The following is a 14,118-nucleotide window of genomic DNA, read 5'->3' on the forward strand; positions in this document are numbered from 1 at the left end:
CATCCAGGCAGGCATGGTACAGGAGGAGCTGAGAGTTCTACATCTTCATCTGAAGGCTGGCTCCCACATGGTTAGGAGGAAGGTCTCAAAGCCCACCCCTTCCTACAATGACACACTTCCTCCAACAAGGCCACACCCCCTAATAGTGCCACTCCCTCCGCCAAGAATATTCAAACCATCACAACTCTTTTGTACCAAACACTCCCTAAAGCAGTTGAAATACTAAAATGAAAGCAAAGCGTCTTCCACCCAAGAGGAGTTAATAATTTTACATGTATTTGTCGACCACCTAACATGTGCCAGGTATTATGCCAGGTACATAAACTGAGATGGCTATGAGGATTTATTTATTTATTTATTTATTTATTTATTTATTATATGTAAGTACACTGCAGCTGTCTTCAGAAACTCCAGAAGAGGGCGTCAGATCTTGTTACGGAGGATTGTGAGCCACCATATGCTTGCTGGGATTTGAACTCAGTACCTTCAGAAGAGCAGTCAGTGCTCTTAACTGCTGAGCCATCTCTCCGGCCCCTGAGATGAATACTCTTGGTTTCCAGTCTGCCATACTCTGGCTTAGAAGAATGCATGGTGAATAGCCAAGGGCTGGAGCAATTAAGGATCTGGATATCTAAACAATTAATAATGGTTAAGAGCACTTGTTGCTCTTCCAGAGGGCCCAGGTTTAGTTCCCAGCACCAACATGGTGGCTCACAACCATCTATAACTCAGTCTCACAGAATAAGATGCCCTCTCTGGCTTCTCTCGTCACTAGGCAAGCATGTGAACCCATAGAAATACATACAGGCAAATACTAATGTACTTATAAAAATAAATAAAAAAAAGAAAAGCCACTGCTGGGTTATTGGACTGGCTAGTTTTATGTCAACTCGACAAAAACTAGAGTCATCAGAGAGGAGGGAAATTCAACTGAGAAACTGCTTCCATAAGATGAGGCTGTGGGCAAGCCTGGAAGGCATTTTCTTAACTAGTGATTGATGAGGGAGGGCCCGGCTCTTTGTGGTTGTTGCCACCCTACCCAGGCGGGTGGTCCTGGGTTCTATAAAAAAGCCAGCTGGGCAAGTCATGAGAAGCAAGCCAGTAAGCAGCGCTCCTCCATGGCCTCTGCCTCAGTTCTTCCCTCCAGGATACTGCCCTGTTTACATTCCTGTCCTGACTTCCCTCAGCAATCAATGTGTAAGGAGAAGCTGACTAAACCCTTTCCTCCCTGAGTTTCCTTGGGGTTTTATCACAGCAACAGTAACCATTACTAAGACAAGTTGATACCAGGAGAGTAGGGTATTGCTATGACAGAACTGAACAGGTTGTTTTGGGAAGGATGGCGGAACTTTGGGCTAGCAAGGCCCCTGAGCGTTGAGAGCTCAGTGAGCCGTTCTGAAGGAGCTTGCAAGATAAGAAATGTTGAAATCCCTGGCTTTGTGCTGTGTCAGAGGGAAGCAAGGACTCTACTGGACCTTTTGTGTGTAGGGACTGCAGTCCTGGTTCACTGGGAGTTGAAGAGTCAGCTGTGATTAACAAGATACCAGAATTCCTAAGGAAACCCTTTGTTATGCTGGAACAATGGATACTGGTCATATGGGGCTAAAGCATCAGGTGTGATTGAGACCAGTATCATGGAGTCGAAATCTTCTGAGAAGTGTCTCCTTAGAGCTAGCACACAGAAGCCGTCTTCCAGAGATGGCCGAGGTTGTAGAGCCAAACTTGGTAGTGTAAGAGTCACCTGGGTGGTACTGGTTTTGAAGGCATGAAGGGATCATGGAGAGCAGCTGAGGCTTGACCCTGTGAGAGGCCGGGAGAGGCCAGGGGTGAGGGTGCAGCCTCACTGGCAGTTGATGGCCCAGGATTAAAAGGGTCATGCAGAGAATCTGAGGCTTGGCATCATGAAGAGAGCCTAGGAAAGGCTATTGGTGAAAGTGTAGCCCAGTTGCAGCAGTGGACCCCAGCATTTTAGAGATACCAGGACCATGCAGTGACCATCAAGAACCACAACATCAGTGAAGTAGACTCAGCTGGAGCCCAGAAAACAAGCCATGTGTGTGTCACACACAGAGCGTGGAGCTGGAGAAGTGTCCCAAGCCCCATGGAGGAGCCTAGAAGATCATGAGTGAATTCCAGACATTGGGTGTTGAGTTCTTTATACTTTTGGAGTTTGGTTTTGTTTTGCTCAGATCATTACCGAACCCTCACCCTTCCCTCTAGAAGTAAGAAAGTATCCATAATGGTTAGTCCTGGTTGTCAATGTGAATACATCTGAAGTGAACTACAGTCCATAAAGGGAGGGCATACCTGTGACCCAGATCTTGAGGCTGGAAGACACAGGCTCCTGACCCAGATCCTGACATGGGATAGCACACACTTTTGATCCAGATCTTGAGCTGGGCAAGTCATGAGAAGCAAGCCAGTAAGCAGCGCTCCTCCACAGCCTCTGCCTCAGTTCTTCCCTCCAGGATCCTGCCCTGTTTACATTCAGGCATATGTAAACATGAACATATGAGGCATAGTGAGGCATAGTGGCCATGAAAAGCTTAGGCCCAAGCAAGGTAGTAGTGTCCACCTTTAATCCCAGGAGACTGGGGTAAGCAGATCAAGGCCAGCTTGGGATGGAGCAAGTTCCAAATCCAGGCGTGGTAGTAGACATCTTTAATCTGAGCCACCTCAGACTAACCTTCTCCTGGAGACCTACATAAGGACATTGGAAGAAGAAAGATTCATTCTTCCTCGCCTGGTGGTACTTACTTGGCCAGCACCTCTGTTGAAACCTACTTCTCCAGGATTGCACCTTATATAGAAGATCAGCTGAAACACCCAGCCCCGTGGGCTGAGCAGCTATTAGATTCTTGGACTTTCCATTCACATCTACCCTTTGTTGCATTAATCGGGCTGCTGACTATAAGTCATATAAATAAACTCTCTTAATATATAGAGACTTCCATAAGTTCTGTGACGCTAGAGAACCCTGACTAATGCAGTATTGAATTTAGATTTTTTTTTTCAGGAGCCCACAGCTGAAATTTTAAAAGAAATTGTAGAATTTCTAGAGGGATTGGATATTTGAAAGAGACTGGAGTTTTAATATGTTTGAATTTATAAAATCTGTGGGACTTTTAAAGTTATTTATGTGATGTCGAAATTACCGTACCATCTTGAGGATAATGAGAAAGGAAAAGGGTCTAATTGTAAGGCGATGTGCTTTATATGTGTCAAACTGACAAGGGGCCAGTTGTTTGGGCCAGTTTTATGTCAACTTGACACAAACTAGAGTCATCAGAGAGGAGAGAGCCTCAGTTGAGGAAATGCCTCCCTCCACAGACTGGGTTGTAGGCAGACATGTAAGGCATTTTCTTGATTAGCAATAGATGGGGAAAGGCCTGGGCCATTGTGCGTCGTAGTAGTACAAAAAGAAGCCATTATATTTCTTATTCTCAGAATTCTTGAAGCCTAGTAGATTATGGACATAAAACAAATTCGATAATACTTACTGGATCCCATTACATGTTGTACAGGAGTAAAATGTGATGCCCTTGGCTTAAGTTGAAAATGCCCTAAGTCAAAATGCATTTACAGCTAGGGAGAGGTCTCAGGAAAATGCTTGTTGAGTTCAGTTCCTGGCACCTTTGTAAAATCCAGGCGTGACTACAGTGCCTGCTATCCCAAAGCTGGAGAGATGGTGACAGGTAGAACCCTAGGGCTTCGCCAGACAGCAGAGCCTAGAGCAGCGAACTCCAAGTTCAGTGAGAAACCCCATCTCAAAAAATAAGGTGGAGAGCCACGGTGGAAGACACCCCATAATAATCCCTGACCTCCACCAGCACACATGCATGTGAACACACTCGAGTCTCACGGTTTCCCAGACCCCATGATCAAGGCAATTCTTACAAAGGCAAACATTTGATTAGGGCTGGCTTACAGTTTCAGAGGTTCAATCCATTAACATCATGGTGGAAGCATGGCAGCATACGGGCAGACACGGTGCTGAAGGAGCCAAGAGTTCTGCATCACTATCTGATCAGGCCACCCTGGCTTCCTTTATAGGCAGCCAGGAGGAGGGTCTCTTCTGCACTGGGTGGAGCTTGAGCTGTAGGAGCCCTCAAAGCCCGCCTACACAGTGACGCATTTCCTCCAGCAAAGCCACACCTCCTCATAGTGCCACTTCCCACGGGCCAAGAATTTTCAAACTCCCACTCCTACTCGGTACTGTATAGCTTGCTGCTTGACCACCATTAACCTACCACTGATTGGCCTCCTCACTGCCGGTGCCTGCCATTATAAAAGAGCATCCTGCTGAATGTTGCTAGACCAGAAAAACCGCAAAGGTTCAAAAAAAAAAAAAGTGTGGTTTCTGTTGAATCTCTTTATCACTTTCAAATCAACTGAAAGACCAAAGATCCAGACTTCCTAAATGGTATCTTCTTTCTCCTTTATGCTCAGATTCTCCTCCGTGCCTGGCACCCTTGGCATAGTGTCTGCTGAGCATCAAGAAGCTCAACGGATGGGCGATTATTATTATTTTCCTGAAGTTGTAAAATTATCCTCCAAACAGGGAAGCTTGCGTTCTGTGAGTCATTTAAACTCTCTGCTAAGATTTGGGGGCGGAGGGTGGGGGAGGGGAGGGACCGGAGAGACAGCTTGGCCTTGAAGAGCACTTGTTGATTCCTCAGAAAACCCGGTGGTTTCTGTTCCCAGAACCCACGTGGTGGGTCGCAAACATCTGTGACTCTAGTTCCAGGGGATCCAATGCCCTCTTCTGTCCTTCTGTCTATGCACCAGGCATAGAAGTGCTGCGCGGACGAACATATAGACACAATACTCAACACACATAAGGTTTTTTTTTAATTATTATTATTATTAAAAAAGATTTAGGAGGAAAGGAGCAGATAGTATCCCTAGTTTTCCAAACGTTTTCAAAAAATAAAAAAGGTTGAAATTGCATACACTGTATAAAAAAAAAAATCATGACTTAATGTTTTCCCTGTGCGTGAAATTAGTGAAGCTCCTTGCCCAGAAATAAGTATCAATTTGGCAACTGGTGAAATGTTTGCATATTTTCCTCTGAATGACTTCATAAAGAGGGAAGGAGCCGGAGTTTCTGGTTTCTGGGGCCCTGGAAGCTAAGAGCTGAAAGTATAAACAGTGACTAACACATTAGTCATAGTCCGCAGCTGCTCCTTAGCAGGACAAGAAATAACAGGCTCGAAATGCTGCGGAGAATCGGGCTTGGCAAAAAGAAAAGAAAAAAGGAAAAAAAAAGTGTTTCTCTCAAAGAGTCAGTCTCGGATGACCCTGGGAAAGCACGCGTCCCAAGGGATTGTTCTCCGTGTCGTTTGGATAAATAATCCACGAACCTGTTTTGATGAGTTTTTAGTTGTCTTCCTTTCCAAGAGCTGACTGGATAAAATGATTTTTCCAGTCTTGATTTTTTTCTAGAGACTTGACTCATTTCGCACATGTCCCCTAGAGGGCAGCAGTGGCCCAAAACACAGGCCAGGACCTAACTCTTTGGCGCCAATCTGTCCATTGCTTAGTTCCTGCATCTGCTTTCTTCAAGTTGTCAGTGATGTGTATGTTCCCCCGTAGTGTCTATCTAGAAAAACCACTAAATCTGAGAAAACAAAATAAGAGTTCATTTCACAATGTTTGGAATGGAATTAATGAGGTTTACATTTTTTTATTTCTATATATGGCCTGCAAACACACATAGCCTAGGCCCGTGCTTCTTCACCTGTGGGTCTCGACTCTCTCACAGGGGTGGCCTAGGGCCATCAGAATCCCTAGATAGTTACAGTACACAACCCACAGCAATATCAAAATTACAGTTGAGAAGCAGCAACAGAAACAATTTCCTGGTTGGAGGTCACCACAGGAGGCGCTGTATTAAAGGGTCACACAGCATTCAAAGGTTGAGAACCACTGGTCTAGGTGACCCTGTGCCTGTGGTCTCATACATGTAGAAAAGATAGATGACTGAAAGCAAGAAGCCAAAGCTCCTACCCTTTATTGGGAAATCAAAACAATCCCAGGTAATGCCAAGTCTCTTCATTCTTGCTCTCGCTCTGGGGTTACCACGTGTAGAAGAATTGGTCAGATGGTAGATTTAGTAAAGAAGTATGACAAAGAAATAAGGGTTACAGTCTACAGAGGGGGACAGCGTGGTTTGATATATGGAAGGATGACTATTGGATAGATTTGGAGATTATAAGTGGCCATGTTAACTTTTAAGTGTTCCTTTTATATAAAGCTTGGAAGTCTTTGGGGGAAACATTGTTCCAAACAGCATCCTATTCCAGTAGAGCACCGGGCTTCATGTTGATGTGGTGGTGGTGGTGAACCAGCACAGGGTGCAACCCAGAGAGACAAGACGAGAACCCGAGCGTGCGCTTTTCGGATGCTGAGGTCTTTCTGAACGCTGCTCTTTAAATATTTCATTTCTACTCAGAGACATTTTTTATGCAAAGAATGCAACTTTTAAACGGTGGCACTTTTTCTTGTAAGGGTGCTTACCTCAAGAGCTCCCTGTGATCCCTGGGAACTTATCGTCTGGGATCTTTCTGGCTGTGTTTAGGTTGTTTGATCAGTGGGCTTTATTCTTTTTCCTGCTGTGAAATTACAGACAAGAAGGAAACCACACGTATGCTACAAAGGAAGGCGTGGCGTCAGAACTGAACCATGTCTTGACAGATGTGGGCTGAGCAGGGTGGGTTTCTATATACAGAACGCAGGGGCCGTGGAAACTGTCTCTCCACACAGCCCTGAGTGGATCTGAGGATGTTCCTGTTGTAGCTTTCCCTCAAACCCAGTGCCGTGTCGTGTCCCCACAAGACGGATTGTCTCTGCATCTCGCGGCTGGTGCTTTCATTCGTGAGAATTTACCTGGGGGGATATTCAGACACCTCGTGCCTAGCTGCCATCCACGTTACAGTCAGAACTTTATGTATGGGCTAGAAAATGTCCGCAGCTGTAACACCCTGGCTGGTAAGTGTGTCTATGATAGCCTAGTGCTAGGTTGGGAATGACACCTCCCAGCCCCTTGGAACAGGTGGCTCTTAGTGGCTCTAACTCTGAGGAGTCAAAGAAATGGAATCCCGACGTGGACAGTGAGATATTTATGGTGTTTATAGGACGGGGACAAACTGTAACAAGCGGGGCTGTGGCTAATTGTTTTACCTCGGTTTTGTTGTTGTTTTTCGTTTTATTTTGCTTTGGCACAAGGTCTTAGTCTGTAGCCCAGAGTGGTCTGGAAATCCCTACAGAGCCCAGGCTGGACTTGAGCCCTGGGCAGTCCCCCTTACCACAGACATCCAAGAGCTGGAGCCATAGGTATGAATTATCACTCCCAGCAACCATAGCATTTTAAAAAAAGAAATCATACTTACCCCCAAATTGGCCAGACGAGAAGTCTTTAAATACGTCTAGGATGAAACTGTCTTTAAATAAAAACAGGAAATTATAACAGAAAAAGGTCCAGATCTGTTATTTAAGATCTGTGTTATAATTTGTGTGTGCATACATGTGCATGTGCATCCTCAGAGTCCAGAAGAGGGAAACTGAATCCATGAGGCCGGAGTTCAGGATGATTAGGAGCTGGCTGATGTGGGTGCTGAGAACTGAGCCTGGGTCCCCCGCAAGAGCAGCCAGTGCTCTTAACAGCGAAGGCATCTCTCTAGCCCACCATCTCTCTCTTTCTCTTTCTCTTTCTCTCTCTCTCTCTCTCTCTCTCTCTCTCTCTCTCTCTCTCTCTCTCTCTCTCTCTCTCACACACACACACACACACACACACACACACACACATACACCTCTTCTGGGACAGAGAACAATTGGATGGTAGGCACTCTAGTTGCTGTTATGGATTTTAGTCAGTGAGAAAACTGTTTTATACTTGGGACTCCAAGTGGCTGCCATGAAACCATCGTGTCTCTATCCTCAGGCAGAATATCATCCCTGTCTGTATTCCAGTGCATATCTGTCCTTAGACGGTGACTCTTCTTCAGATGGAAAGGGTCACATTGGACATTACCCGATAAGCAGGTCCCTTTTAAGTTTGGTCCCATCAAAGAGCTCCAGGTCACCGGCCTCATGGCAGCCATGCAATCTGCAGTTGTTTTCTTGTTTGTGGCTCCCTTAATCACTTCCAGAACAGTCCAGCCAAAAACAGAATGCGGGCAGTCCCTTTAAGAGCATCCTATGTGTTCATTGCGCTTAGTAACACAGCAAGAAGACAGGAATAGAAAAGTGGGCCATCTTGCTTAGAAGCCATAGCGTATGAGAGCGTTCTCTCCACACAAGACAAATTGCGTTTGGATACAAGTAGGTGCTGTGGTGTCTGTCTTTCTGAATTCAAGAGCCTGGGCAAGTTTGCAAGGACCACAGAATCTGAAAACTACCACACTGGTTCCCTGGCAAACTTTCTCACCCTGGACACAGGTCTAAATGAGAGTCTCCTGAGACCACGTTGACTATACCTTTGCCTTGACTTTATTACACCAACCAGTCTGTTGCACATCTTACCTACCCAATAGCGCCATTGTACCTGGCAATGTAGCTAGTGCAGAGTTAGCAGAGGCTGGTTTTTGTATAGGAGAGCTCCTGGGGCAGGAGGGGCATCTCCTTCCATGCAGAGGAATACAGAGCCTCAAAAAACCTTTTCAGTGTTATTCTCTGGGGTTTACTCCTCTTGACTGTCCTCTTTTAAAGCCCCAGTAGGCTACTGTCTTGGTATGCTGCTTAGCAAAGTTTCTCACTTGTTTCTGGTGAGGTTGAGGCCTCTCTGTTCTGAGACTCATTTGCATACACTCCACATCACAATTCTATTGAGCCAACCATGATCACCCCAGAAGCCCCAGGCCTCAAGGAAGAGCAACAGACTCATACCTGTTTTCTTTAGTGGGTTGAAGATTGGAAGACAAAGATTAGAAGGTGGTTAAAGTACAGTTGCTTCGGGAGATTAGATAGTTGGTGGTGGTTACCCCACCTCGAAAGTCCTAGTCCTTGTAGAATTAAGGAAGATAGATAGATAGATAGATAGATAGATAGATAGATAGATAGATAGATAGAGATAGAGAGATAGAGGTAGAGGTGGAGGTAGAGGTAGGGATATAGATAGAGGTAGAGGTAGAGATACAGATAGAGATGGAGATAGAGATAGAGATAGAGATAGAGGTAGAGATAGAGGTAGAGATAGAGGTAGAGATAGAGGTAGAGGTAGAGGTAGAGGTAGAGGTAGAGGTAGAGGTAGAGATAGAGATAGATATACATACAGGAGGAGTTTGCCAATGACCACTACCCTTCCTGGCCAGAATGATGACAGAGAATCTTCCTGGTGGGACACTGATAGAAACCAGTGGAATAGCAGCCAAGGAACAATCCTGGCTGGCATCAAAGCAAGTGACAGGGGAAAAAAACGCTACAGAATGTACCAGTCAACTGTAACCCAAATGGTGACATGAACTGTAGTTTCATAGAAATAAAGCTTTAGGTGTAATCCAAGAGGAATATAATGAAACCTTTCTCTGAGTTTTGTTGTTGTTTGTTTGTTTCTTTGGTTTTTGAGACAGGGTTTCTCTGTGTAGCCCTGGCTGTGCTAGAACTCACTGTGTAGACCAGGCTGACCTCAAATTCACAGAGATCCACCTGCCTCTGGTTCCCAACTGCTGGGATTAAAGGCGTGTACCACTATGCCAGGCTTATGCAGGCATTTCTATTATCACTACTCATTCCAACTAGAGAGTCCCAAATCTAACCTCAAGTGGAGGTTATGAACGCAACTTTTGAGAGGAAACCTAGTCATTCAGTCTTGTCCCTGTGAGAAAGCTGATTACAACTGGCAAAAAACATCTCTTGACCTCAGGCGTCAGACTCTTGTGGTGTGACTCATGTAAACATACCATTTGATTATATTCCTGGCACAATCAATGAGGGTTTCGAATTGCCTCATCAGCCGCGTTCTACAGAGTCTGCCGAAGCATCATTTAATGCGATGCCTTCCTTGGTAGCTCAGACACTAAGAAACACCGCCATATCCTTTTACACGTGGTAATGAAATCGTGGGTGTGTTACCAAGATTAAACCTCCCAAGAATGCCTGCCCTTCTGATTTTCTTCCTGCTAAAATTAGCAGGCGTCTTACCGTGCCACCTGCGAGGATTCTGTGAGAGAAGAAATTTCAAAACTTTCCACACCTTCTGATCCCCCCTCAGAACAAGTTGGTTTTTCTAGTCTCTGTTTATCGTTGCAGCATTTTGGAACCCAATAGCCAATATTTTAGAGCACTAACACATCCACCCATAATGAGTGTTCAATATGTGCAGTGAATATGTCAAATGTTTTACACATAAAGGAACTTGTTTCATCTTTGAAGTTTCTTTCCATGATACAACTGTGCAAACTGAGGCACAGCATTTGGATGGCAGAGGATAGAGCCAGGGCTGGATTCTAAGACTGATTTGTTCCTAATCCCTGGGGGTAGAACGGTCAGAGTTCAAGGCCCACCTCAGTTACATAGAGAACTTCAAGAACAAACTTGAAGGAAAAGGGAGCTTTGAAAATGGTAAAAATGTTACCATTTTCTAAAATGGGTGGGTGGGTGGATGGATGGATGGATAGATGGGTGTGTGGGTGGATGGATAGATGGATGGATGGATGGGTGTGTGGGTGGATGGATGGATGGATGGATGGGTGGATGGGTGTGTGGGTAGATGAATGGATGGATCAATGGTTAACAGATGGTGTAATGGCTATTCCTGGTTGTCAACTTGACTAAATCTGGAATGAACTACAATCCAGAATTGGAAGGCTCACCTGTGAGCCAGATTTTGAGTCTGGGAGATACAAGTTTCTTACCTGGATCTCGGCATGGAGATTTTGAGGCATAGTGGCTATGAATCCCAGGAGACTAAGGCAAAGAGATCTCTGAGTTCAAGGTCATTTGGGACAAACCAAGTCCCAGATCCAGCCATGGTGGTACACACCTTTAATTTGGGCTACACCTTCTGCTGGAGACCTACATAGGGACACTGGAAGAAGGAAATTTTTCTCTCTTCTTCACCTGCTTGCCTTGTGGGCTGAGCAACTGCCCAATCCTCAGAATTCCAGTCACAGCTGATCACTGTTGAGGAGTTTGACTACAGACTGTAAGTCACCATAACAAATTCCCTTACTATATAGAGACTACCCGTAGGTTCTGTGACTCTAGAGAACCCTGACTAATACAGATAGAAAATAGAAGGATGGATGGATGGGTAGATGGATGGATAGATGGGTCAAGAAGATATAGATGGACAAATAGAAGGATAGATAGATAACTAATGGATAGATAGATGGATGATAGATAATGGCTAGTGGAAGCATATATTTAAATATATAGCAACAGCTATTTTAATACATTTATTTGACATGTATCAAAATAAGCCCAGACGCAACTATCTCTCTCAAGTACATATGGCTGCAAAGTGGCAGGGACAGTATCAATACTTGGATGTGGCACATCCCCCTGAGAGGTGCTATGAAACACACTTTAGGCCTGGGCGGTTCCTGGTTCCGAGTTTTATTTGTTGTGATTTTGTTTCAGTATCTAGAGCCCCAGATGAGACACACATCAGCAATACCCCTTAGTCCAAATCCCTGTAATGTGTTCACGGGTCTCCTTTCATCGACTCTGTCTCTGGGTCCTCGCACACTGGCATAGCTTTTGTGGTGATCTAGAGCGAACGTGGCTTTCTTGACAACCACCACGTGGCATTGTTCCTTGGTGGCAGTTAGAGATCCTACGGATCTTTGCTTCCTCATCTCTGGAAAAATGTCCCTCAGCATACTAAACTATATACCACTCAGGCGCTAGAGGCAGGAGGATCAGGGATTCAAGGCCATCTTTGGCCACCTAGAGAATGCAAATGTAGTCTTGGACATGTGAGACCCTGACTCAAAAAAAAAAAAAACCCAAAAAAACAAAAACCAAATACCCGTTCTGAGAGCAACAGCTTTGCCTGTGTTGTGGGGAGCCTTCCACTCTGAAGAACATGGGTCTGATATGCTGTCCCCAGCTTTCAACCATCATGTGGATCAAGGACAGGTGGTGAATGCCATCAACTGATGGTGGAGATATACTGGGATAGTCATGTGATTCTCTTCTGGTAATGCAGTGATTTTTGCCTTCTGAGTTTTTGAGCAGGAGTCATACTACCCTCAAAGCCTTCCATACATAGGTTTTGCTGAAGCAAGCCCCTGCGTTATTGGCTTTTTAAGCTGTGTTTATGATTACCCTTTGTGCTCGGTTGAGGGTTGTGATATCTACGTCACTCACCCCTTCGAGGACTTGTATTTTCCTTCCACTGAGTTCCAAGAATTGCACATGTGTCATCAGGTTGCATAGGCGAGCATTTTCAGCCACTGGGTAGTCCACACTATTGGCATTTGAATGTTAGCTCGCCTTTGCATTCCTGACCAACCCCCTGCTTTACGCATAATCTATATGCCTTTATAGATTATGCATTTTGTTTGCTAACATTTTGTTTAGGATTTGTGAGTTTGGGTTTGTGACAACCTGGTCAGATTTTATCAAGAGTGACTTGAGTCTTAATCTTGAGTTATTGATCCCAGGTATCACATAGACATATATGTTTGTATGCATGTATGAATGTGTATATGCATATATATATATACATGTATGTATATGTATGCGTGTTAATATTCATCATATTTAAGATGTATAAGCAATACTTCTTAATTGAAGTACAACTTTTTTTTTAGATTTATTTTTTTATTTATTATATGTAAGTACACTGTAGCTATCTTCAGACACTCCAGAAGAGGGAGTCAGATCTTGTTATGAATGGTTGTGAGCCACCATGTGGTTGCTGGGATTTCAACTCAGGACCTTCAGAAGAGCAGTCGGTGCTATTAACTTCTGAGCCATCTCTCTAGCCCTAAGTACAACTTTCAAAACAAGCCTTTCTGAAGCAGGCTGGGAAATGTCTCCATAGGTAATGTTGGCACCATGTAAGCATGAAGACATGAGTTGGGGTCTTCAGCATCATGTAAAACGGGGCACCACAGCAGGCCAGTGTTGGGGGAAGGTGAAGACAGGGGGACCTTGGTGCGTGCTGCTCAGTCACTCGTCAGTGAGCTCCAGGCTCAGTGAGAGATTGTCTGAAAAAATAAAGGCAGATCGAGCCTAACTGAGGAAGAGCCCTGATGTTGACCTCAGGCCTCTGTAGGCACGTAGCCATACGTAGAACTATCTGTGCTATGTAAGGAGATCTGGCAGTTATCTGTGATGTAGAATAACGTAATAGAATCAGCTACTCCTTGATTAATGGACGCAGTGACCCATATGTCTTCCAGATCAGAAGGAGCCATGTTTTCTGCATGTGTCATGCAACTGGTCCTTGCTGGGCAGGGTTCTTATGCCATTTACCCTGATCTCCACAGCATGCTCAGCTGAACAGTATGGGTGGATGGTAGATATTTTAACCACTGAGATCTTCCCTCCCCTGTGGAACATGTGTGAGCGACTCAACACAGACAACTGTCCCTAGGATAAATATGTGATTTATGTATGTAAATGTCACCCCAAGAAGCCCTGCAATGAGAAATATAACTTTAAGAAAAAAAAATCAAATAAAAAGTATTTCCTAGGCTGGCTGGGTGCTTAGAAGCTAAACAGTTGCTCTCCGTTGTTAGCCATCACTCAACACATTCCATGAACATTGAGAATGGCTACTTGATCAAGCTAGCTTACCTGCTGTTTATTGCTCAATTGTTTGGATAATTAAAAAAAAATAAAAGAATTCTATCTGCTTTCCTTTCATCCAACTCTTATGTCATTCTCTCTCTCCTCGCTCTTTCCATCTGAAAATTGTCAGATTCCCACGTAAACAGAAAGGGCCCTACTTACATTTGGATCTTGCATAAACAATGAATAATTTTCACTACGTGCTGAATACTACACAGACTATTTGAGTAGAATTGAGCATCTTCTGTTTCATTCAGAGACCCTCAACTCAAGTCAAATGAGCCACTTAGAAGTGACTAGTGAGGATGGTCACCTCGGTACGGTCAATGAGTATCCATTAGACGTCATGTTTGTTTCCCGTGATGAGAGCATGAA

The sequence above is a fragment of the Mastomys coucha genome, unplaced genomic scaffold, assembly GCF_008632895.1.
Source record: "Mastomys coucha isolate ucsf_1 unplaced genomic scaffold, UCSF_Mcou_1 pScaffold3, whole genome shotgun sequence".
NCBI classification, from domain to species: domain Eukaryota; kingdom Metazoa; phylum Chordata; class Mammalia; order Rodentia; family Muridae; genus Mastomys; species Mastomys coucha.